The sequence below is a fragment of the Manacus vitellinus genome, unplaced genomic scaffold, assembly GCF_001715985.3.
Source record: "Manacus vitellinus isolate BGI_N305 unplaced genomic scaffold, ASM171598v3 scaffold_24_pilon, whole genome shotgun sequence".
Taxonomy (NCBI): domain Eukaryota; kingdom Metazoa; phylum Chordata; class Aves; order Passeriformes; family Pipridae; genus Manacus; species Manacus vitellinus.
This window is the reverse complement of record NW_021939798.1, coordinates 10596896-10620251: the sequence shown is the minus strand read 5'-3', so window position 1 is coordinate 10620251 and position 23356 is coordinate 10596896. Positions and strand designations below refer to the sequence as shown.

At 47.2% G+C, this 23356-nt stretch overlaps 2 long non-coding RNA genes across 2 annotated transcripts; one reads left to right on the top strand and one right to left on the bottom strand.

Annotated features, from left to right (window-relative positions):
* Nucleotides 1–2552: 2552 nt before the first annotated feature.
* LOC108639791 lies at nt 2553–5665 on the bottom strand. Its single transcript, XR_001920730.2, has 3 exons — nt 5560–5665; nt 3054–3246; nt 2553–2693 (listed from the first exon to the last, which is right to left on the bottom strand). It is a non-coding gene; the product is annotated as an uncharacterized LOC108639791 (long non-coding RNA).
* A 240-nt stretch (nt 5666–5905) lies between these two features.
* LOC108639781 lies at nt 5906–8169 on the top strand. Its single transcript, XR_001920721.2, has 2 exons — nt 5906–6158; nt 7302–8169. It is a non-coding gene; the product is annotated as an uncharacterized LOC108639781 (long non-coding RNA).
* The last annotated feature ends 15187 nt before the right edge of the window (nt 8170–23356 follow it).

Genomic DNA, 23356 nt, shown 5'->3' with positions numbered 1-23356 from the left:
GGGCTAATTAGGTTTGTAAAATGTGCAAATCAGCTCAGCTGATTACTTAAGGTTTGGAAACCAGTCCTAGCTTGGAAAGTACAACACTGAGGATGCTGAAGGCTGAGGGACTGTGGGTTTATGGCCATTGTTACTGTTGTCTGCACACACAGAAGCCAAGTGTGGCAGTAATTAGCACGAGGAAGTTGTGTTAACAGGAATTAGAAAAGCAGTCACAGGAGATCTTCATGACAGATGAACCATATTAAATGTCAATTGTGTCAGATGGTTTCTGTTGCTTTATGTCTTTCTGCTTAAATGTAGGAAGTAAATCAAATTCAGCTCGTTGTCAGCTCGATTTAATGACTAAAAACAGCTTTGAGGAATAAAGGGGAAAAGGATTTTCTCCCACTCTCTTGTTGAGCATTTGCCCATTCCATATCTAGAAATGCTGCATTTCTTAGTGCTTGAGGTTGTCTGGGACTAGAAAATGCTTAAAGAGTTGGTGCCAGAGAAGATAAAAAGCAACTTTCTTCCAGGGAATTTGAAGCATTCTTTGCTGTGGTGAAGGTTTTGGTTTCGGGTTGGAGGTGATTCCCCTCATCCTGAAACACAAGGTCTGCTGCAAGTGTTGCTCTGAGATCTAAAGGCTGGCTGATAATTCTGGCTCCAGCTCCCAGTTAGTCCCGTTGCTCCCAGGACTGGGATGTGCATCCCAAAATTTGTCCAGGACACACTTCATGGGGCTTGATGTCCTTCTGGATCTGCCACCCCTGTGAGGGGCATCCACACTGGGCTTCCTGGAGGAAGCAACAGATCTATTAATACATAAATAAATAAGTTTGACACATGAAGACAAATCAGGAACCACCTCTCAACCCCTCAATAAAACATTCCTGATTACCTTAAAGCAAATTCAACACTTACAATAATAACATTTTCAAAACTATTTTTTTTTTTTAGCCAAGTAAACCGTAGCTTTATCAGGATTTCATCTCTTCATCCCCTTCTTCACTTCTTCCAAATTTTAATTGTGGTTTCTTTCCCACATCCCTCCAAATCCGAGGAGGTTTCAGCAAAGCAAAGCAGAGAGGAGCAATTGGGAGCTAATGACTGGAGCAGTCTGATCTCAGGCCCAGATAAGGCAGCCTTTGCACTTGTTAAGTGTGTCTGCAGGTCTAGGAAGCTAATTAAAGCTGAGCACATTCTTCTCATCTTACAGGTACTCTGTGTCTGTGGGATATGAGACACCAAAAAAAGACTTCTGTTTCCCTGATCCTTTAACTGTGTGTCAAAGCAAGGAGCCCTAAATGAGGTTTCATCTTTCTCGAGGTGTTGCCAAGCACTAATTAGCCTTGGGACTTTATAAAAAGGGGGGAAAGTGCAGGGAAAGATTTCCATGGAGATTGGTTTCTTGCCCACTCCGTAGAACTAAGCCCTCCACGACTCTCTTGTTAGGGGCTGCTGTGACATTTATTCCCATTTTGTGGTCGTTCCAGGGATGGACTCTGCACTTATTAACATCTGTTGCTGCTTCAGTGGATATTTTAGCAGCCTGACTTTTCTCACTCTCCAGCCAGGGCTGTCTGTAGCATCCCCAAAGCAGAGGGGCAGACAGAGCAATATTTACACTCCCCAGGTCTTTGTTACTTTGGCTCAACTAAGGAAAACTTCCATCCTGGACCGGGGTTCTCCTGATAACTGGTTTCTTACATCACTATAAAAAACAACAATAAATACTCCAGTCTCAGGGGAAAGTGGGCAGAGCTGACTCAAGCCACAGGTCCCAGTATCCCAACCTCAGTTAAATTCCCAGTGATGTAATGGGTGGAGGAGTGGGAAGTGTCCTTGATTCCCTGATAGCCCCAGCTCTACGTGCTCAAACGCTCAGGCACTTTCTAATAAAGGGCTTTGGGAAGCTGGATGTGGATTTGGCCTACCCAGATACCCACTCTGTATTTATTTTCTTTAGGTTTTACTGTTCTGTTTGCTGTGGAGGAAGGAAGTGGTGAGAGAGCCGAGCTCCGTGCCCAGCCACAGGGGCCCAGCAGTTCCCAACATTCCCAGAGTCCCGAGGATGGGCATGTTCTTGGCAGGCTGGTGTGAGCAGCAGGCTCACCTAGAGGTGCTTATGGGTGCTGTCAAACCCTTCCCAACACGGCAAAGTTGTTCCATTCCTGCCTGTGGAATTGCCCCGTGCTCTCCTGGAATGATGCAATCGCAGTCGGTTCCTTCTGTGTTTGGGGGGACTGAATCCAAAGCTTTTGGGCTTTTCTGGGTCACGAGTGCCAGACCTCAAAGTGACCTTAACTAACAATCCCTTGTTTCTCTTCCTCTTTCATGAACTTACTTTCCAGGATCAATCTCTTTCCAAAAATAATATTAATTTTGGCACCACGTCCTGCTCTGTCTCGCTCTGGTGGATGTCTGGAGCACGGAGGGTAAGAACAAAGCTCTCTGGCTTGAAAACACTTCTCCTCCAGTCGCAGTTGGGTCCTTTCCTTTACATTTGTTGCATTTCTAAGAGGGAAGATGGAGTGATTTGCAGAAAGAGAACTCCAAGCCCAGCTCTAGTGGCTGGTGCAGGATCCATCAGGGCTTTGCTGGGCTTGTTCCCATCACCTTTGGATATTCTTCAGACACGAAGGGGAATTCACAACCAGGGGCACTAATGCACAATCACCTCGATTCAACTTGCATTTATCCAATGCATTCTGCATTAAGAAAATAAATCACATAATAAGTGAAGACTAATGCACAGATAGTGGAGCACAGTGGGACAGGGATGGCAGGAGAGGCTGGTCCTGGAATGCTGTGCTCCACTTTGATGGCTGCAGTAGGAATCAGTAGCCGGAAGCTCCTGATTATAAAATTATAGCAAGCAATTAGCTGAGCATGTTTAACAGCAGAGTGACATTATTGTCAGACAGAAATTACTGCAGGAGTCAGTGGACCTTTTCATCACCTCAGAGCAAGGCTGGATGCCTTTCCAGAAGATATTCCAGGCTAAAAGCCTGGACTCAGTGAGCTGTGAATTGGGGGAAGGGATTAAACTAAGTGACACCACCTCTCACCTTAAACTTCCATGAGTCAGATAAAGATACTCATTCCCTTGAATGCACCAGCTTGAAGCCATGACAGAGTTTTCCAGGCTGGTTGGACTGCAGGGTGGGTGTGATGAGATCACAGTATTTGCTCCCAGAGCAAAAGGACGGGAGCTGGTTGCAGAGCCAAGCTCTGTTTGCAGCCTGGAGCTCTGCTGAGACCCTGCAAGGGAGAAGAGCCCCTTTGTTTTTCATTCAGCAGCTCTCAGGAAGCCTTGTCTCCTTCCCCGTCCCCCTGCAAACAACAGGGAAAGGATGTGGGCTATAAACCCTGCTGGGGGAGAAGATTCCCTGGCCATCAGCCCCTTTACCCCATCACCAAACCCTTCAAAGCTTCCCAAGCTCTGGGGACGGGTCAGCACCAACCCACCACGGCCCAGGATGGAGAAATGCTGCTGTCATTTGTCACCAGCACCCTTTGGGTTGATTTAACCACAGGAACTGATCCGTGCTGGGCTGTGATTCCAGAGGTGAGGGTGGGATGGGATGGGCAGCAGCAAAGGGATGCAGGGGTGACTGTTCCATTTGCAAAGGGCAGGGCAGGGCAGGAAGGGTGAGATGGAGAAGTGTTAGTGCTCCACCAGCTTATCTGCCGGGTGGAATTCGGGGGCTGGGCTTGAGGGCTGGGTTTTTCTTTTCATGTTTCCTGTTGACAAACATTGCTTTGCTCTTCCTCTCCCGGGGAAGGGCTGATTGCCTTCCCTCCTTCCCTCCCTCTCCACCCAAACCCTGCACAGTGCAGATGTTCCAGCTGTTGGGGCTTGGCTGAGCTGGGAGCACCTGCCCCAGCACTGGCCAGGCCTCTCCAGCACACACCATCCCAGCTTTACACCCCGAGTTTTTGGGAAGAAATCTCACTGTTTGCCCACTTGCAGGCTTGGAGTGATGCTGATTATCCCCATGGCCTCAGCAGGCCTGACCTATTTTCCCTGCCTGTGGTTTTGTGCTCTCTGGGAGCACTGGTGCTGCTGCACAGTGAAGGGCCTTATCTGAGCCAAGTACTATTTATTTATAAGAGAGATTTTTATTTAGAGGACAAGACTTTTAAGAGCAAGCAGATTTTAAGGGCAGTAAATCACTCTGTATCTCTAGATCTTACTTATCCCCTGATGTTAAATAGATGCCTCTGAGGTTTTTTTAGACTTTTCTGGTGACTGGCTGTTTCTGGACAGCCCTGGGCTGCTGCTGCACTCCCAATCCAAGGGGACCAGGCTGATGATGCCTCAGACCCAGCTGTGGCTCAGCAGCTGTTTCAGTTTGGCTGGACCTTGAAATTAGTCCATCTCCTTGTAATTGAGTTGTCAGCATTTGCTGAGGGATCATTTATTGTGTTGTCCTGCTCGTTCCCTTCCCATTCAGACAGGAAAGTCTTATACAATAACTTCACCCCATGGAAAAGGTCATGTGCAGAGTTCACAAAACATTGTCTCTGTATTCCTTTGTTTATTGCTCAGTATCCCTATGCCCATCCCATAAGCCACAAAACGGGAAGACATTTAAAAATACTCTCTGTTTTGGCACATTCCCCTTAATTTGGCAGTATTTGGGTTGAGGCTTTTGGTTTACATTTATGGGAGTTTCAGAAACGGCAGGACAAAGCTCAGCTGGAGTTTCATAGAGAACCTCCATGAATTACCACAGGTTTTATAGGTCTCCATGCAGCTCATAAATCACTTGAGGTCGACTTGAAACTCGGCCCAGGGATGCCAAGACAGCCCGGACTGACCCAGACCGCGGCTCAGACCTTGTGCAGAGCTCTGTGCCCTGCTCCTGCTCTGCCAGTGACTTTCCCATGTCCCAGCCTTCTGCCTTCACTGCTCCATCACCACCACACCTGCCCATTCCCCTGCTTGCCATCGACCCACAGGAGGTGTCACAACATCCCCACGCCAGGGACGTCCCGTGGCAGCGACAGGGCAGAGCTGTCACCACTCCCAGCAAACTGTTCTTCCCTCTCCACATATTTTTAGTTTTTGAGTGGCAGATGTGGAAAACTGAACAGGATGATCACTCAGCGTGTACCTTGTCTCTGCTGCCTGCTGGGAAGTCACAGCAAAAATGAAAAATGAGCGAGGGAGGAATTTGGAAAACACTGAATGGCTCGAAAGGCAACGGGGCAAATTCAGTCCAGCTCCACTGTGGTTTCATTGGTCTTGATAGAGCTGCACCAAGAGACAAATACTCAGATGTTCCACTGGTTTGTCAGCAGGCAACTGGTAAAAATCTTTTAGCACTTCTACTTAGAGAGGGATCATTTTTTCTTCCCACAGAACTCCTGTGGGCAGGACGAGGCGTTCCCCAGAGAGCAGTGGTGATCTCATCCCAGCTGACCCTGCAGAGAAACCTTTAGCCTGGGCATGAGCACTGAGCAGCAAGTGCTCCCTTCTCACAGCACAGTTGCTGCCTGGTGCTCCCTTTGCTCTTGCATCAGTTTACCCACCAGGGTTTCCATGGAAATTAATACACAGTATCATACCTGCTCCATCCTGCCCAGTCTGCCTTTTTTTCCACATGCCAGCCCCATAAATCCTTGAAAAGCCTCAGATCTGGAGGGTAGTAATTACCCAGTGTCTGTGGAGCAAATCCAAGCACACCCTGGGTCTGAGGAGCTGTAATTAGCCCTCAGCCCGTGATTAAGTGCCCAGTCACAAGGTGTAACGTAACCCTTGCAGCCACGGGATGTTTTCCTACATGAAAAGCCTTTGCAGGGATCTGAGGGGTTGAATGTAATTCAGCTGCTGTAAAATAAACCCAGAGGCAGATTTGAGGCCAGGTTTGTTGGTGTCAGCCCTCTCTCAACAGGCAGCTTTCCCTCCATGTGAGACTTTGGTGACACAACAAGGACCATCCTGCATGTGGGGTCAGGCAGTGGCCACGTGCCTGTTTGTGGGTCATGTCACAGATGTTTTGCTCCGTGCCCTGAGCCTCCTTCTCCTGCTGTGTGAACCTCTCCACGAGGCACAAGCTGGCCTATGGATTGGGGACTTGGAAAACATCTGTGTCCAGCTCCATGGAGGGCAGAGGGGACCAGGAGAAGCAGCAGCCCAGCTCCTGGTGAAGGTGATCTACAGTGAGGTATTTGTTCCTTTTTTCCCTGTATCCTTGGAACAGCTTTCCAGCCCACCACTGGGACGTGCAGGAATACCTGACAGCCACCAGCACCTCCCCAAGGGGATCCACCTCTCTGAGTGATGCTGGATCCAAGGACTGCAGGAATCCTGTGCGAGCACAACTGCCCTTAGGGAAGCTGTGAGACCTCTGGGAGAATTCTCTTTGTTGCAAATTCAGCCACGATCACGATTTTACCAGACTGGGAGGGGCCACAAAAGGCATAAAGGGAAATATCTAGGCTTCAAAATGACTGGGAGAAAATAGATCAGTAGGGTACAGGGGTGTGAGAGAAACAGGCTGACACTAAAAGGAAAACCCAGGGTTCAAGGGCAGGATACTGATGACCCAGCAGCAGGATAAAGGGATGTAACCACATGGTGACACACAGAGAAATACTTCAATTTTCACCTCATCTCCTAAAGCTGCCTCTGGTTTCAACCACAACCCATCACAAACACTCTGAAATTAACTGTATTGTGTTGGGATATTTTCAGCAGAAGAAACACTTCCCTCTGAAATTAAGTCCACCAAGAACTGCTTCGGAGAGGAGTCTGATCCTATTCAGAGGAGGACATGTGATTTATCCCTTTGTCCACTCCTATCAGTGAGATCTGCAGGTCCTGCCATCAGACCAATTAATTATGTCTTCCAGTGTTTACCCACGTTCACGCTGCAGGGGCTGGCAGGTTATAAAGTGCCTGCTTGGGGCAATGTAATTTCATGTCCTTCTGAAACCTCAGAAGGTACAGCAAGATCCCTGGAGCACAGAGCACTCTGTGAAGTACTGCTGAGAATAATGATAATTCATCTGCCTTGCCCAGCAGTTTTAGTTTGCATTCCAAGCGTGATTTTATGTAGGACTCTGGAATTTCTCATTAACTGTGGTACAATCATTTCTAACGAGTTTCTGAGGCGTTTTACAAAGGTTTGCAGCTGGGCCATGTGGCAAAAAGGGGTTGAAGTTGGACATAATTAAAATTAAGGCGGCTCAATAGCACTAATTCATCAAGGCATAATTGTGCTAGTTTGAACTTTAGCCATAAGACATGTCAAATGGAGACAGTGAGCAGTGACTGGTGACCTGACAGCCCTTAAAAACATCTGCAGGCACAGGCAAGACCTTCTGATGAAACCTGAACCAGGCAGTTGGAGTCAGGTGCATCTGGACATCTCCACACATCCATTTGCAGTGGATGGAAGCCTTGGAGGGTGTATCACCCAGGCAAAGCAAGGGAATGGGAAGCAACACCAGCACGATGAATAAATTCCATAATATATCTATTTTTTCCTGGAATCACATCCTACAGACTGTGCTTGCTCTTCACCTTCTGCTCTCCAGCTTCTGAGTGGTGAACTGGTACAAACTCCACAGAAAACACGTTTCCACCCTTTTATTTTCAAGGGCAGGTATTGCAGCTTCCAGGAGGACTGGAAGGGCGAGCAAAGTTGTTTTCTCCTTGGGAGATTGCAAAGGTGAAACTTTATATCTCGCAGCTGCCTCAGTCATTCTCTCGAAGGCATGTTCACCTCACTCCTCCAGCAGCACAGACCCAGCACTGCCCTCCTGGCACTGCTTGTGCTGTACTTGAGCTGAGCTCATCAAGGACAAGACCATCTTGGGCTTCTGTTGGAAAAGAGGGGTCGATGCCTCAGCTGCAAAGAAAAGGAACTGAGTCACAGCAGAGGTTGCTGGAGAGAGGATTTTTAAAGTACATCATTTTCTGTTTCCAATTCTGGTAAGGAAACAGGCAATTGCTACCTTTAAAAAATTAAATGCCGTGAAATTTCAAGCTCTCTTTGTTTCTCATAAACATCTTGCGACTTGTGACAGAGGTTGCTGGAAATGTCCCCTCAGAGCAGTGCCATGCTGGCCCAGAAGTGTTTGATCTGTGCTCTGACCTTTTCTTCGTGTGGGTTGGACTGGTCTCCAGTCAGATAATAAAATCATCCGGTCAATTGAGTTTTAAAAAATAAATTTGAGCGAGTCAGCCTTCATTTTGTGGCAGCTCTACCCAATCCATGCAGAGGAGTGGTTAAAACCAGGATCTGGCCAGCACCAAAGCACCATTTGCCAGCTGACTCCAGCTTTGCAGAGGGAGTCTGAAATCCTGAGCTGTGTGTCTTCGAGCGTTGGCTGAGCTCCAGCTCTACCTACTCCCCAGGAAGGCCGGTGGGTTGGTGTGTGCTCTGCTGGGTGTGAACCACGAGGAGCTGGGCTGTGCTCACACATGTTGGTGTCTGAGTCACCTCCACCAGGTCGTAATTCCTGATGGGAAACGTGCTCAGTAGTTTGGGCTTAAATGGCCATGCAGGTATCTGGGCACAGCCTGTCTAGGCTTTGTCTTAGAAGGTTTAATTCATCTCTAATCCTGTCTTATATGGACTTGCTGCCATGCAATGTGATCTGCAGTTATAGTACCCCTGGAGCTGAGGGAATGCCCTGACACCCACTGAACACTGAGCATCAAACCCTGTGGCCATATTTTTAGTTAAAGAGCCTCACAAAGCCACCAGTGCTTCTCAAAAGGACTTCTAGGTTTAAATCCAAATAATTTGAATGAACTTGTTCATTTCAAAGCCAAGCAGGAATTCCACCACTTTCACCTGCACTGTTGGCCCAGACTCTTACAAACAATCTCTTCCTTGGAATCTGGTGTCTCATTAAAGGAATTCTTCAGTGAGTGTCCTGAAAGTCTGGGAATAGTTTTTCTATAGAGTTCAAATTTGGAGAATGACACAAGATGCTTTTTTCCTAGAAATCTGCAAGGCTTGGAAGACAGGGAAAGGAAAGGAGAGCGGGTGTCTCCTGACGTGATGTGCTACCCTGGATGGGATTTTCCTAAGCTGTTAATCCATACTGGGAAACATCTCCATGTGTTGCTTTGACATTGCCAGGGTTGTATCAGAGACCACCAAAGTAGAGGCAGAGTCACCAGCAGTGGTGGGAGGGGACACCCAGTTGGACACAGCACCTTGGGCTTGTGTTGGTGATGGAGCCCAGCTCGTCCCTCCCTGCCCCACAGCCTGCCCCAGGCAGTGGGAACAATTACACAGCTGCAGAAGAAAAGCCAATAGCAGGACTGAAATATTCCCACAGGTTTGTCTTGATTTAAATCTCCCAGATAACATCTGATGATCATAAAATACGGTGCCAGGTGAGATAATATCACTAATTAGAGGGACACCGTGCCCAGTCTTCAGCCAACTCTTGTGAAGCTCCATGAGGTCATTCATGAATAGGCTCCAAGGAAAAAAAGGCAAAGTGTCAATAGGAATGACTTTCTTCAATAGATTCACCTGTGATAAGCACATTCCAGTGACTCAGTGCAGGATAAGTAGGTGCTGGAATTTTCACATCCACGAAACAGTAACTAGGATAGAAAAATCCAGTAAATGCCTTTTTTTTTTTTTCCCACTGATTGTATTTGAAATGAAAGATAAGCATAGGAAGTCTGAGGCAGAAAACAAACTTCCAGTGTGTGTGGATACTCGCAGTCACCCCAGGATGCTCTGCCCATGAGGTAATACCTCGCGGGACGGCGGGGGAATAAAAAAAACCCCATCCACAAAATTGCTTCCAGTCGGTTCTGAGGCAGGTCCTGAGCGACCAAACTGCCTGTCCTTTGAAACCCTTCCAGATCACATCAGTTGTGTTCTGATTCAGAGTGGAATTTGTTTTTCCCATCATGTGAGGGAGCAAATGTGCAGCCCAAGAAGGGCGATGTCAGCTCGGACGCAAACACGCTCTCGGAGGGGAACGATGCCACAGACACGCCAAGCAGAGCAGTGGGCTCAGCAGCAGGATCAGTTCTGCATTGCCTCGTGGACAAAACCATCTTTGAAGGATTAATAACAAACTGAAAAGCTCGCTGGAAAGGTCTCCCTTGTTTGTTTTGGCTTCCAGAGCATTTCTAAGTGTAATTACGAGCAATTGAGAAATGGAGAGGGTGAAAAAATCTTGTGGTTGGTTCGTGCACAGGGCGGTGGCTCAGGAGACCTGGGTTGATTTCTAACCTCTGTCACAGCCCAGTGTCACACACAGTAAGAGATTTGAATTCATCTGCAGCTCGTTCTCTATGAACAGGGCTGAAGCTGCCCTTGCCTGCCCAGTGCCTGGTTCCACAGCCCCTTGCACAGAGGTACCATGGGCCCTTCATGTCCTGCTGGTGTTGATGTAACTCAGACAGTGATAATGATACAGCCATTTTTAAGGGTCTCCTGTGCTTATATACTCATATAAAAGCCTCTCTTAGCAGCACCATGCTGCTTCAGAAGGGGAAAATCCAACACTCCTGCACACAGCTGCACGTCCTTTTAAGCCAGAGGACACAAGTGGATTTGTGCTGTGCAAGAACCAATGTCTTCATTAAGATCCATGTTTGCTGGGCAGTGACAAATCTTTCCCTCAGAACACGGTGATTAAGGTTTAATTTTATTCAGGATTACAGGCAGCTCCCTTTGCAAACCAGCCCTCGTCCAAGTGCGGGCACATATTGCCTGGAAATGAACATTCCTCTCCGACTGCTTAAGCAGCTTTGGATAAGAAATGATGGTTTCAGGAAGATTAGGAGCGTAAGAAAGGTCTCTGGGCTAAGAGCACATTAAGAGAAAGTGGCATCACGGGTTCAGGAGGAAACGTGCCACCTGTGAGGGGCTGGATCTTCCAAATCACTGGGAGAAGGTTGGTGGGGAAAGGATGGATTAGTGCAGGGGAGCATGAAAATAACCAAATCTATATGCATATGTAAATCATCAGCAGGGCCTCAGCCTGCTCAGAGAACCAAATCAGTGGTTCTGGAGGTTTTATTGCGTGGCAGCCACCAGGAGCTTCACATGAAATGAAGTTACAGGTGACAAACACAGGAGGGTCTTGCCTGGATCAGGAACTGGGTGTGGAAGATGAGCAAAGGGCTGGAGGAGAAGCAGAGCAGAGGGAAAGGAAGTGATGACTCCCAAGGCTGCCCAGCAGAGCTGGGATGCAAAACTTTGCCACATTATCCAGTTCCCTGTTCATGCAGATCCACCTCCTCTGGTGTTCCTCATGGGTACTGTCTTATTCTGCCAGAAAATGGTATTTAAATACAACATATCATTATTTATTCTTAAACACACATGTTCTTAAACACACGTGTTCTTCCCCCTCTGTGGGAGGAGGACAGTGTGGATATTCCATGAGTTTATCACTCTCTCTGCAGTGACAGCTTTGATTTGTGAAGCAGCTTGGAATAAAATGCCAGTAATTTTTCATGGAAAAACTAGTGGACATAACTTGTGCGTGTTTCAAAGAGAACAGCAGAGAGCTGAAAGGCCTGGACACACCATTATCCAAGTGCCAAAATCCTGGATGGATATAAAACTCAGCTCAGAGAAGTAACATTAGAATCATCCCTAATTAAGCAGATTCTGCTTGTTTATTGTTCTCAAGTATCTTCAGCTCTGCTCATCAATTTTTCACATTATTCCTTGGCTGTTTTCTCATGTTCAGTCTCTTTGCTGGTTTGATGTTTTGCTCTCTGGAGATTCCTTTCACAAATTTCTATTATTTCCTTAAAGAAATCTTTTTTTCACAGTTCCAAATGAGTGTTGTCACTGTGATAGGGTGTAGGGAGAGCACAGAGCCAGGCAGTGGAAACTCCTTTAACTTAATGCCATGGAAAAACCCCTCTGGCTTCCTGTCAGTCAAAGAAGGTCAAAGGCAGTCAGAGCTCCAACTCTGTCAATGGATCCTAAATCCAGTATTTAATATCGACCCCCATCTTCACAAACCCCACATGGACAATGGTGACAGTGCTCCTGACATCAGGGTGATGAAATACAACCAGGGGACTGAAATGACTTCACACAGCAACCACTGCAGCAGAACTGGAAAGGACCTTTTGTGGGTTTAAGGAGTTATTTTAGTAGTAAGGTTTTGGTAGAGGAGCTCTGGGCAGGCAGGAGGGGGGGGTTGAGGGGCAAAGCTGGACTGCCTGGGTGCTTGGGGATATTTGAGACTGGTGTTGTAGGTGTTCAAAGCAGATTTTGGGCTCACCTTGGCTCCCTGGCTGTGGGGAGGAGGTTTGCTGGGCATGTCCTGGACCAGCCCCTCACTCAGGTGATGGACCAAAGCTGACCTTCAGCTCTGGACGAGATTTTTGGTGAACCTTGTTCAACTTTGGAGGAGATTTTTCGAGATTCATCTTCATGTGATCTGTTTTAGCCCAAGTCTGAGCACAGGGTGATAGAAATGCTCCCAAAGAGCAGTGCTGGTACCTGGGGATGCCCACACGTGGAAAGCCAGGCTTAGACATCCCCAAGGCTCTGGGAACATCACTCACATGGACCTGGGACCTGCTGCCATCTCTGCCTCTGTCCCTGCTGAACCTGTGGGTGTCCCTCCTCAATTGAACTAAAATCTAAAAGCAGCACCATCAAATCAGACAAAGACCAACTGGAACATCTTGGAGAAGAGAGTGTTCCAAGTGACCCTGGTGGTATTCAGGGAAATGGTTGTGGGATGACCAGAACTCACATGGGAACTCTTTTTTAATAAAATGAAGGGGGAAGGAAGAGAACTATTCGGATTTTTCCCTTGAAAATTTCACAAAATTACTTTTCACACACTTAAATTATCTCCACCTTCGTTTCATATATGAAAAATCTGTGCCTACAGAATGAGTCAATAAAAGCCAATAAAATGAGAACAGTATGAGACAGATCTTTGGATTGTATAAATAAAGCACGGCTGAGGTGACATCATGGGGGCAACAGTGATTTATACCAGCTGAGGATCTGGCCTGTAAACTGGGAATAACTCCTTCTGCTCTGTGATTTATGCTCTCCAGTTATTGACTGCTTAGAAATAAGCCCTCTGTTATAAACAATCTGGGAAGCAAAGAAGGCAATTGTGTCTTAATGAGACCATGGTTCAAAGCACTGCCCTGGTACATTGACCCTTCTATAGATCACAAAGTCTCCTTGATTTAATTACCTTACAGAACCCCAGACTAGACAGCTCCAAAACTCATTTATGCCCTGATCTCTCTACTTTTTTTTTTTTATTATTATTTTGGTGCATTTATAGTGATTTATAATTCAGCCAAGGGAGTCTTCAGGCAGCTGATGAGAATTGTTTAGAGGGGTGTGCAGTTTGTATGCAATTATATTTTTTCTTAAGGAAAAAGAAAAAAAAAAACAAAGCACATTTTGAGACTTTAAAGGTCTTGTCTCATTTCCCAAGCACAAATAATAAGCAGTTCTGCCTTTTAAGTGTAAGGGACTAGAAACTTCAAGGGTAGAATTAGGGGAATTTAAATCAGAGGCGAGACACTGCACACATTGGAAATGTTCCTATTTGAAAGTTCACAATTCAGCCTTGCACACAGCTTTCAGCAGCTATTACAGGATTGTTCCACTAGGATTATCTCATCTACGAGGATATTTATTTTCCCCTTCCAATCTGTGGCATAAAGCAGTGGAAATAATACGATGTTCCCTTTCATTCACAAACGACGAGTCTCTGCTGTCTCAGGATCTCTCACAGGGCTCTAATTAGATTTAAGTCTCAAAACATCCCCAAAAATTAATAAAGCAACCAATATTCCCTCTTGATTTCTTCTGGATCCAAACAGCCCTGGCCCCTCTCTCTGGTGCTTCCTCGGTGCTGCAGCCCACGGGATTTCATCTCCCCCCCGGGCAGGAAGGGATGCTCAGAGTCATAAAATCATGGAACCATGGAATGGTTTGGGTTGGAAAGAAAAGATCATCTTGTTCCACACCCCCTGCCATGGGCAGGGGTAGTTTCCTCTAGCCCAGGTTGCTCCAAGCCCTGTCCAGCCTGGCCTTGGACCACCAGGCCAAGTGTGACCCAACCAGGACCACTGACCTGGACTGTGGGATCACCCCCTGTGCCCAGAGGTGGCTGGTGGCCACTCAACCAGCAGGGCAGCTGTCTTTGTGCTATCAAAAGCCTTGATAAATATCCAATAAACACCAGCCTCCCTCCTGAACCTTTGACAAAAATCTCCTCCCGAAGGTTCTCCCCCATCTCTGTGCTTTCCGAGATTGAGCCACAGTTGCCCAAGTCCCTGCATGATTTAAAAGCTGAAATCCCAGGGCATTTTCATCATTTGCAGTTGGTTTCCAGAGGTTTTTACTCAAAAACACAATTCTCACTCACGTTTCTTCAACATTCCCTTCCAGGCATCACCTACCCCAATCCAGGATCTCTTCCTCTCCCCGTACCCACCCCTTGGCATTTTCCAGCCCTTTCCTTTCTCTGAACACACTTAGTTGGAATTTTCAGCCCTGAATATCGTGGAGTGACCTTGGCACAACTCCCAGTGTCTATCTGGATCTCAAGGGCCTCAGAAGCAGGAGCCTGGTACAGGAATGGGTCAGGTCCCTTTGCCCTGGCCAGGAGCACAATTACCTGAACTCAGCAGCTGCCCTGCCAGGTGTCACATTTAAACACTGCTGTTAATTAGCTCATGCCATTAATTAGCACCAATGGAACAGAATTTTGAGCAGAAAGCATCCCTCTTTGGGGCATATTTATACCCTGTGAATATATTTTTCTTTAATTTCAAGTCCCTTCAGCAGAAAGATCTACTCCCTCAGGAGTGGAGCCTCGTGGGCAGAGTTGCAGTATATAATAAGAAAAGGACTTTAACCCCTGCTGCAAACCACATATTAATACTTAATAAGCCCCTGCCTTCTCTCAAAACAAATAAAATATTATTGCTCTCTGAGCTGAAATACATTTAAATGGAGCAAGGATTTATGATTTTCCAAAACAAACAGTCTTCAAGTGAAGTTCTTTTGCAATTGTTTTAGAGACACTTCTGTGGATTGGATGGGGGCCTAAAAATAATTGTAGATTGTAAGATCTGACAATACCAATAATTACACTTCTGTAATTAGCCTAAGCATCCCATTTTCCTCTGGGTATCAGGACTCCCTTCTCCTCCTCGATGCTGAGGCTATTTTAATGTATTCCAGTTGAACACTTAAACCTCAATCACAGGCTCATCTGGGGAATATAACCTTGTATTTTTAGGGCTGGAAAAAAACATAGGGAACTTGTTTCTCCCTATTAAAGTGATAACAAGTGTCTCTAGCAATAAAGGGGGGGAGGAAGAATCCTGAGGATTCATAGCTCCCTTGAACCACAGGCTGGATCTAATCCTTTAGTGTTTTTCCCCATAATGTTTTATGATGACATAAAACATTTTCTGCCTTCTTGATATTTTTGTGTTTTGGTTTGGGGTTTTTTTTGTTGTTGTTGGGGTTTGGTTTTGTTTTGGTTTTTTTTGTTTGGTTTTGGGTTTGGTTTTGTTTGGTTTGTTTCGGTTTTGGTTGGTTTCGGTTTGGGGGGGGTTGTTTGTTTGTTTTGTTGGTTTTGTTGGTTTTTTGTGGATTTCTGTTTGTTTGGGGCTTTTTTTCTTCATTCAGTGCAAGAAAAGGGGAGAAGGGAGAATGTTTTACATCCTGGTGGTCAGTGGCAGGTGGTTTAGCTCTGGCACAGCCAAGAACAACCTTCGGGCTGCAAAGTCACTGCTGCCTACCTGTTTTTCTGCAGAGCTGTTTCAACAGTCATGAGCCAGATTTCAGATGCTCTCTGGCCCTGTGTGCTGCCAGGTCCTCATCCAAATGCCAGAGCTGGACTGCACAGCTCAGATGGGATCTGCTGAAGCCACCAGGGCTTTGGGAATCCAACACCTGCAGGACACAGAGCTCAGACCTCGAAGACCCTCTGGAACACTGGTCACCGTGGGGCTGCTAATTATGGTAATCAAAGGTGACATTTAAAGGGGTGGCATTCAATAAATGCCACCACACTGCCTGACCCAGCTGAGGGCCTGGCACCTGGCAAACCACGAGCAGCACAACCCCCAGAGACAAAATCCAAAAGGAAAAACGGGTCTGTGAGGAAAGAAAAATGACCCCAATAAGAGCAGAGCGCAGCCCTGCCATGAGTCAAAGGGCTCAAATGGCTGCGAGCAAATCCTAGGCATTATCTGCCAAAATATGAGTGGAATTATGCCTGTGAGTCCCTTCAGGGGACAGGTGTGAAAGGTGCACTCATGGCAGGGTTTCCCTGTCTCCCTGCAGTGGGATTTGCAGTGTTCCTTCAGCCAGGGGCTGTCCTGGCTTTGCCCCTCTCCCCCCCGGCTGCTGCCCTCCTGCCCTGCCCACCCAGAGCTTGGGTGCCACTGGCACAACCATAAAAACCAACCCAATCTGCTTTTTTTTTACCCCACAGATGTGACAAGAGGAACAAAACCCGTGGGGACGGACCTTACTGACGATGCTTTGCCTTAATTGCAAACCAACCCAGCCCAGCAGAGCTTTGGGAAGGGAGATTGGTTTTGGTGTTATTGCAGCAACCTGGGGCTTCTCTAAACATTAACCTGGCCCTGCTGCACGGAGCAGAGATGCTGAGGGGACAAAGCCCTGCTTGCAGGGCATCCCTCCCCCTTGGTTTTTCACTCAGTATTTTTTTAAGTGCTCGGTTTTCAGCTCTCCCAAAGTGCTGGGGACTCCTCTCCAGGCAGCAGCTGAGCAGGCCTGTTTATTTATAAGAATCAACCAGAGCCACACAAAAGGTTATGGCCACGGGCCAAACGTCTTTGACATCATAGCCTGTCATTAATGGCATAAATCCTCCGTGATTTCATTTCCCAGCAAGCTAACCAGCATCTATCACAGATTATTTTAAAGGAAAAAAAAAGTCTAAACATTTACCTTCAACCCCCCAAACAGATCATATCGTTCTATTTTGCCTTCCCAATATTAAATATATTCTCTTGCATGTGGCGTTTTTATTGCAGGTTGTGACCAGTCAAAGAGCTTGGTTCAGAAAGAGATATGCTCAGAAAGAGAAATTTTCTCATTGTTCCCTAAGGGGAAAAACAAAAACGACATTTCATTTAGCAGAACTTTCCCTAACGACTGTACTTTGCTGTTTCAGTGTATTTTTGTCTGCCAGATCCCCGTCTGGCCATTCATTTTGAGGGAGAGAAAAAATTAAAAGGTTGTTCTCTGTGCCACAGCCTCTTCAGTGTGAGAACATTTAATGTGGACAGGCTGGAAAAAATGTCCTTCAGACCATATTTGTCCCTTTTTCTCCATAAAATGATCATGGTTATGTGGAAAACATTAGGAAATGACTCTGAGCATGAAAGGACTGATATACATGCATATACCTGAATATCATTATTAAAACTCCTTCTTGTTTAAAGTCTTCCTGACCTTGATATATTTACTGCTGGACATACATAATAAGCCAGATAAAAAATATTTGATAATGATATTAGATAATATTTGACCAATCATTGCTGGTTGCTCTAGATTGGGCCTAAAATGCCTGAGACAAAGTTTTCCAACCAGGCACTAAACCTGCAGGGGTAAACCAGGAATTCTTCTACATTTATGTGGACAGGCAGAAAGTCAGAGAGTGGGGTTTGATCTCCCTTTTTCTGAATGTGAACTGAAATTGCTGAAATTGCTCCAGATTGCACCATTTGGGATCAAAAGCCCCTGACAGGTCTCCTGCCTCCAGGAGCAAATGTCCGTGAGGGTGTGAGCTCTCACTTATCAGCTCCCATCTCAAACCACCCCGAGGAGAAGGTAATGACACCCAAATACAGATGAATCCTGAGATCCCAAGGAATTCTAGGGAGTCACACTTGGGATCAGCCCAGGTCCACGCCAGCTCTGCTGCTCACAGGGCAGAATTCCACTGGCAGAGGCAGAGAGCAGGAGCCTCCTGGTGCCAGAGCAAACTCCTGGAGGCTGTGCTGGCTCATCCCTGGTGGGTCCCAGGGAGAGGGAGGATCCCACGGAGCAGCATCACACAGTGACAGTGCTGAGGGGCTGGGGCAGTGCAGCCCGGGGATCCCCAGCCTGACAAGATCAAAGTGAGTGTTCCCAGTGCAGAAAATGATACCCAGGAGCCCACCTGGGCACACACACAGTGTCCCCACTCCCTCTGCTCAGCAAGGACAGAGCTGGGGCTGGACATTCCAGCACAATCCCAAAGTTCCCATCTGAGCCATCGCTCCTGCCTTCATCCCACCTCAACCCTGCACCCAACAGCCCTCACCACCACCAAAGAATAACAAAAGGACCTCCCACATACCTTGGCAAATATAAATTAGATGTTTCCTTTTTTTGAGTGGTCTGGAATCTCAGGAGGATCCGCAGGCAAACGCTACCCAGATGTGCAGACAGCACGGATGTGTCAGAGCTCTCATGTGAGAGCCAAAGTTAAAATATGCCTGCAAAGCACCAGTAGCTTCATTCTTATGACTAACACATCCCAAAGGTGCCATAACATGCACTGATGCAATGAATTCTGGGGCTCTGGAAGGAGTACAGCGAGAGGAGGAGCTGCAGAGGAGAGTTTCTTAGGAAAGCCAGCAAGTAATTTTTCCACAATTTATCATACTACTCTTACACTGCGAGTTAGGCTGTGCCTCCAACTGCAGAGATGAAAAGTCACACAACTCCAGCACGAATCAAGCCAGCCAAGAAAAAGAAAAGCAGCTTTCTCTGCTCCCCAGGGCATATATTATGCCTATTTGCTAAGTTTTTTTGATATGTGGAGGAGACAAACTTCAAGGAAGGAATGTGGTCATGTCCTATCTGAAAGAAAATCTCCCGTGCTGGAACGGGCTGAGCGTGTTTCCTTGGGCAGATGTTGGGGTGGGCAGGGTTTGGAGTGGCAGTGTCACGTTTTTGAGAGCACAGAGTGCAGTGCTGCCCTTGTGAGGGACACAGAATGAACTCACAGCACTGCTACAAAGAGTCACAGAATGGCCTGGGTTGGAAGGGACCTTAAAGCTCATCCAGTTCCACCCCCTGCCATGGGCAGGGACACCTTCCTCCAGCCCAGGTTGCTCCAAGCCCTGTCCAGCCTGGTCTTGGACACTTCCAGGGATGGGGCAGCCACAGCTTCTCTGGGCAACCTCTGCCAGGGCCTCCCCACCCTCACAGGAAAGAATTTTTTCCTAATACCTCATCTAACCCTGCCCTCTGGCAGTGGGAAGCCATTCCCTGTGTCCTGTCCCTCCAGGCCCTTGCCCAAAGTCCCAGCTGGGAGCCTTCTCTTCTCCAGGCTGAACAATCCTAACTCTCAGTCTTTTCTCACAGGAGAGGTGTCCCATCCCTCTAATCATCTTTGTGGCCTCAGCCCAACAGGTCTCTGTCCTTCCTGTGCTGGGCACAGAGCAGGAGGGAGGTCACAGCAAAAAGCAGATCCCAGCTGCTCTGGTCACAGACGGTCCCAAGGTTTACATGTTCCATGGATGATGACCTGGGTGTCAGCAAACTCCATGAGCCTTTAGAGTAGTCAAAATCACCTGTAAACATGTTGGGAAGGTTCCTCTTGAACACCCATCATCAAATCAGCATCCAAATCAGTCTTTCCAGTGACATGGAAACATCCATGGAAGGAAACACCTGCAGGATTTGAAGCGTGTGCCATGAGGCTTTCAAGCAGTGCATAATTAATTATATCTCAAATACATGCAAATCATTTACATGTATAACAAAATCTCCAAGTGTGAAAACCCAGAATACAACAGGCTGGGACTTTTAATCATTTTCTATAACAGTGTCATGGAAGAGGTGCCACAATGAGACTCCTGCTGCCAACGAAAAAGAGGGACAATCCATGCAAGTGCTGCTCACATTTCTTCTTCCTGCTCCCTCCCAGTGGTTTAATTTATATCTGATGAGCCCATAGTTTCAAGCAGGAGAATGGCACATTGGGCTCCCTGGTAAAGCCACTTGGATGGAAGTGCTCTCATTATTCGCACCGAAGGATCCAGATTTGCTTAAACAAGAACTGTCACAACATGCTGAGGTCCAGGGATTCCTGGGGGAGCTGGGCTGACACATTTGATTCTGATTTGCATTAATTTATGAATCTTCCACGGTCTGTTTGTCCAAGGGTTCTAAAGATGTTCAGCCAATGCATACCTTGAGTTAATTCGAGAGAAAAGCTGCCGGATACCACGGCGAGGGACAGGCACGGCAGCTCTGGCAGCCCCAGCCCATGAAACACTGATCACAGGGGCTGCAGCAGCATTTCATCACAGCAGTTCAGGAGCCACAAACACTGAAAATACAAATACACTCCAGCTACATTAAAATGTTGCAACTCTAAAGGTAAATACCAAACCCACAGGGGCCCTTGAGATCAAAGCCTGGTGAAGAGCATCACTGGGAGGGGAGAGGGAAGAAGGGAGGAGGATGAGAAAGGCAGAAATAAACTCCAGAGACCCTTGGGAGAAAGCTTTGGAGGACTCGAGATAAAGGCTCTAATAGAGCTCCAGTATTGGCTCTAATTAGGGTAAGTCAGGGCTTCACTAATTGCTTTTAATCCCTTGGCTTCCTTGCCAACAGCAGTGCCCGTGCCCAGGGCGTGGAGGAGAGTCACAGCCTCTGTACCCCTGTGCCACTCACTGAGCCCATTTCCCACAGGGATCAGAGCTGGGGCTGGGCAGATCCAGAGGGGAGAAGGGAATCCAAGGACACTGTGAGCCCCAAGAGCCCCATCCTCCATCAGCACAGCCTCTACCAGGCAAAAAGCCAAGACATTCTGCTTTCCTCCCTTGAATTAATTGCTTTCCCTTCTCCAGAAGGGCCATTGCAATCCCCCCAAATCCTGCAGACAGGTGTCCTTCAGGTGAGCATTTTTGAAATGCAGTGTATGCATTTGAGCTGCTCCACACCTTTATTCACTTCATTTTTCCTTTAAGGCTTTTTTTCTTCTTCTTCAATTAGCTGTTGGACTTTTTATTAGAGGATAGACATCTCTTGCCAAACCCTCTTGCAGAAGGCAGGATGGAATTCCTTCTGTTTCCATCACAGAGGTATCCTGAGTCACCTGCAATCAGCCAAAGCTCCCTTGCCTTGGGTGTAAACAGAGAAAAACACCAACTTTTGATCTGCTTCCAGCAGAAGTGAAGTCAGTGCAAGTACCAACATGGGAAAAGGGAAAAAGAAAAGCTTTTCTGGGCTGTCTTGCATTCTCTGTGTGCATGCAGAGGATCACACAAAAATCCGGGGGTAAGGATGGAGCTGCTTTGGTTAAAGGTGACATTCACCCTTCCAGTACAATAGACACTGCACCATTTAAGAATATTAGAAGACTTCAAACCCAGAGCCAAAGCAGTGTGATTTCTCTGGGTAGTCTCTGTGCCCCAGGGTGAGATGCAGCCCTGCCCATACAGATCCTGTGCTATTAAACTATAGGGATCCATCCCTTCCTGTGGACAGCCCATTACACATCAATTAAACTCCAATAATGAGTTCAGGGGAAGCAGCATCTCGGAGTTCATTTGTCTTGGGCAACACCAGCAGCCAGGTCTTTCTCAAAGCCTAATAATCAAGAAGATTTCTGAGGTGGTGACCTCGGAGTGCTCTGGCTTTGCTCTTTATTTAGAGCTGAGTGTTGGTGCTTCCAGGCTGGAGCAGCAGCACCAGTGAGCCCCAGGCTGTGTCCCTGCTGCTCCTGCACCAAACACAGCCAGGAGGCATTCCATGAGAGGAATCGTAATTAATGAGCTGATTTGCATATCAAACATACTTTGTGCATGGCAGGATGTTTTGCCTTTACAAAAAGTTAGGGAAATATCAATCCTGGAAAGCAAGAGCCCACGGATCCCTCCCTGCTCCCCCAGCACACCCCCTGCAGCAGGAGGGAGCAGGGGTTACCTGGGGGATCCTCCCTCCTACTGCTGGTTACAAGGAATAACCACAATAAGGTCAAGTTTGGGCAGACAGGACCTCAGACTTGGTTTTGACCTTGTTTCCTGAGTTATCCTGAAGTTTGTTACTGCTGGGACATGAAAGGAGGAAGATATCCAACAAGGGCAGTTGGTCTCCAGAAGTCCCTTCCCACCCATTCCGTGATCTGTGCCACAGTTCACAACTCCCTTTTGCTTCCCAACCAGAGGGATTCAGTAGGGATTTCACAATTTAATCAAAATATCATTTATATGATTCCCAATGCAGATTTTTTAAAAATAAAATCTGTTACCAGTACCTGTGGGTTGAAATCCAAGCCAGTAAGGAAGGAAAAGGCAAGAGCAGCAGTTTTATTTTTAAAGAATAATATAAAATGCCTAAATTGCTGAAACAGGTGTGTTTCTAGCCCCTTCCTGTCCTGCCCACCCAAAACTATAAAATGCCTTGGCTTGTGTGTAACAACCTGGATTTGCACACTCCAACAAGCTGAAAACATTAGTGCTGGATTACAGACTGTAAATACACGTTTTCAAGACTTGCATTTCATTTTTACACTCTTGACCTTTCCATAATTCTCATTGCTTCCATTTTCTGTCCTGTTGGGTGAGAAAACTGGGGAAAAGAGGGACCAGTTGCTTCCTGCATCTTCCTCTGACCCTGCACGAGCACCCACAGCAGTGCCAGTGCCTCTGTCCTGCTGCTGCTCTGCATCTGCCGTGGCTTTTACTCCCTCTGCCTGGATTCAGGCAGCTCATTCCTGGAGCCTGCAGCGCATCCTGGATGCATCCAGCGTGTCTGGGAAGGAGGAGAGCTCAGGACTGCCTCGCTAGCTCCCAAAATGTGCAGCTGTGCTCTGCTGCTGGATTTGTGCTGACTCCCCTCGGCAGGACCAGTGGCCGGCGAGAGGAGGGAGAGGCACTGACAGGAGAGGGTGCTAATGATTTAGGGAATGGGAAAACAGGCTGAGAGTGGTCCCTGACCACTGTCCCTGCAGAAACATCAGAGCCCTGAGCAGCTCCCTCAGAGGATGCTTTTCAGCAGGGAGAATAAGCAGATTCAGGCTGTGACAGCTAATCTGTATCTCTAAATCCAGCCCCGCAATTATTATTATAAGCTTTCCAGGAGACCATTAGATCTGGAAAGTAAATTTGAATTTATAAATGGAGTCCTGCTAGGCAGGGTCAGGGCTCCATCCGAGGCATCATTTAATGGCATTAGGGGCTGATAAAAAGGTTGGAAAATCAGCAGAGGGGTCAGAACTGGCCTGAGATGCTCCCTCAGCCGTGGCAGGGTGTTTGATTCCCGTTAGATCAGCACTTTGGAGCTGAGTCACAGTTGTGCAGCCTCAATATCTGCCCTGGAGGCCACGCACAAACGGGCAAGGAGCTTTTCCAGCCCACACAAATAAGGGTATCACGGCTCTT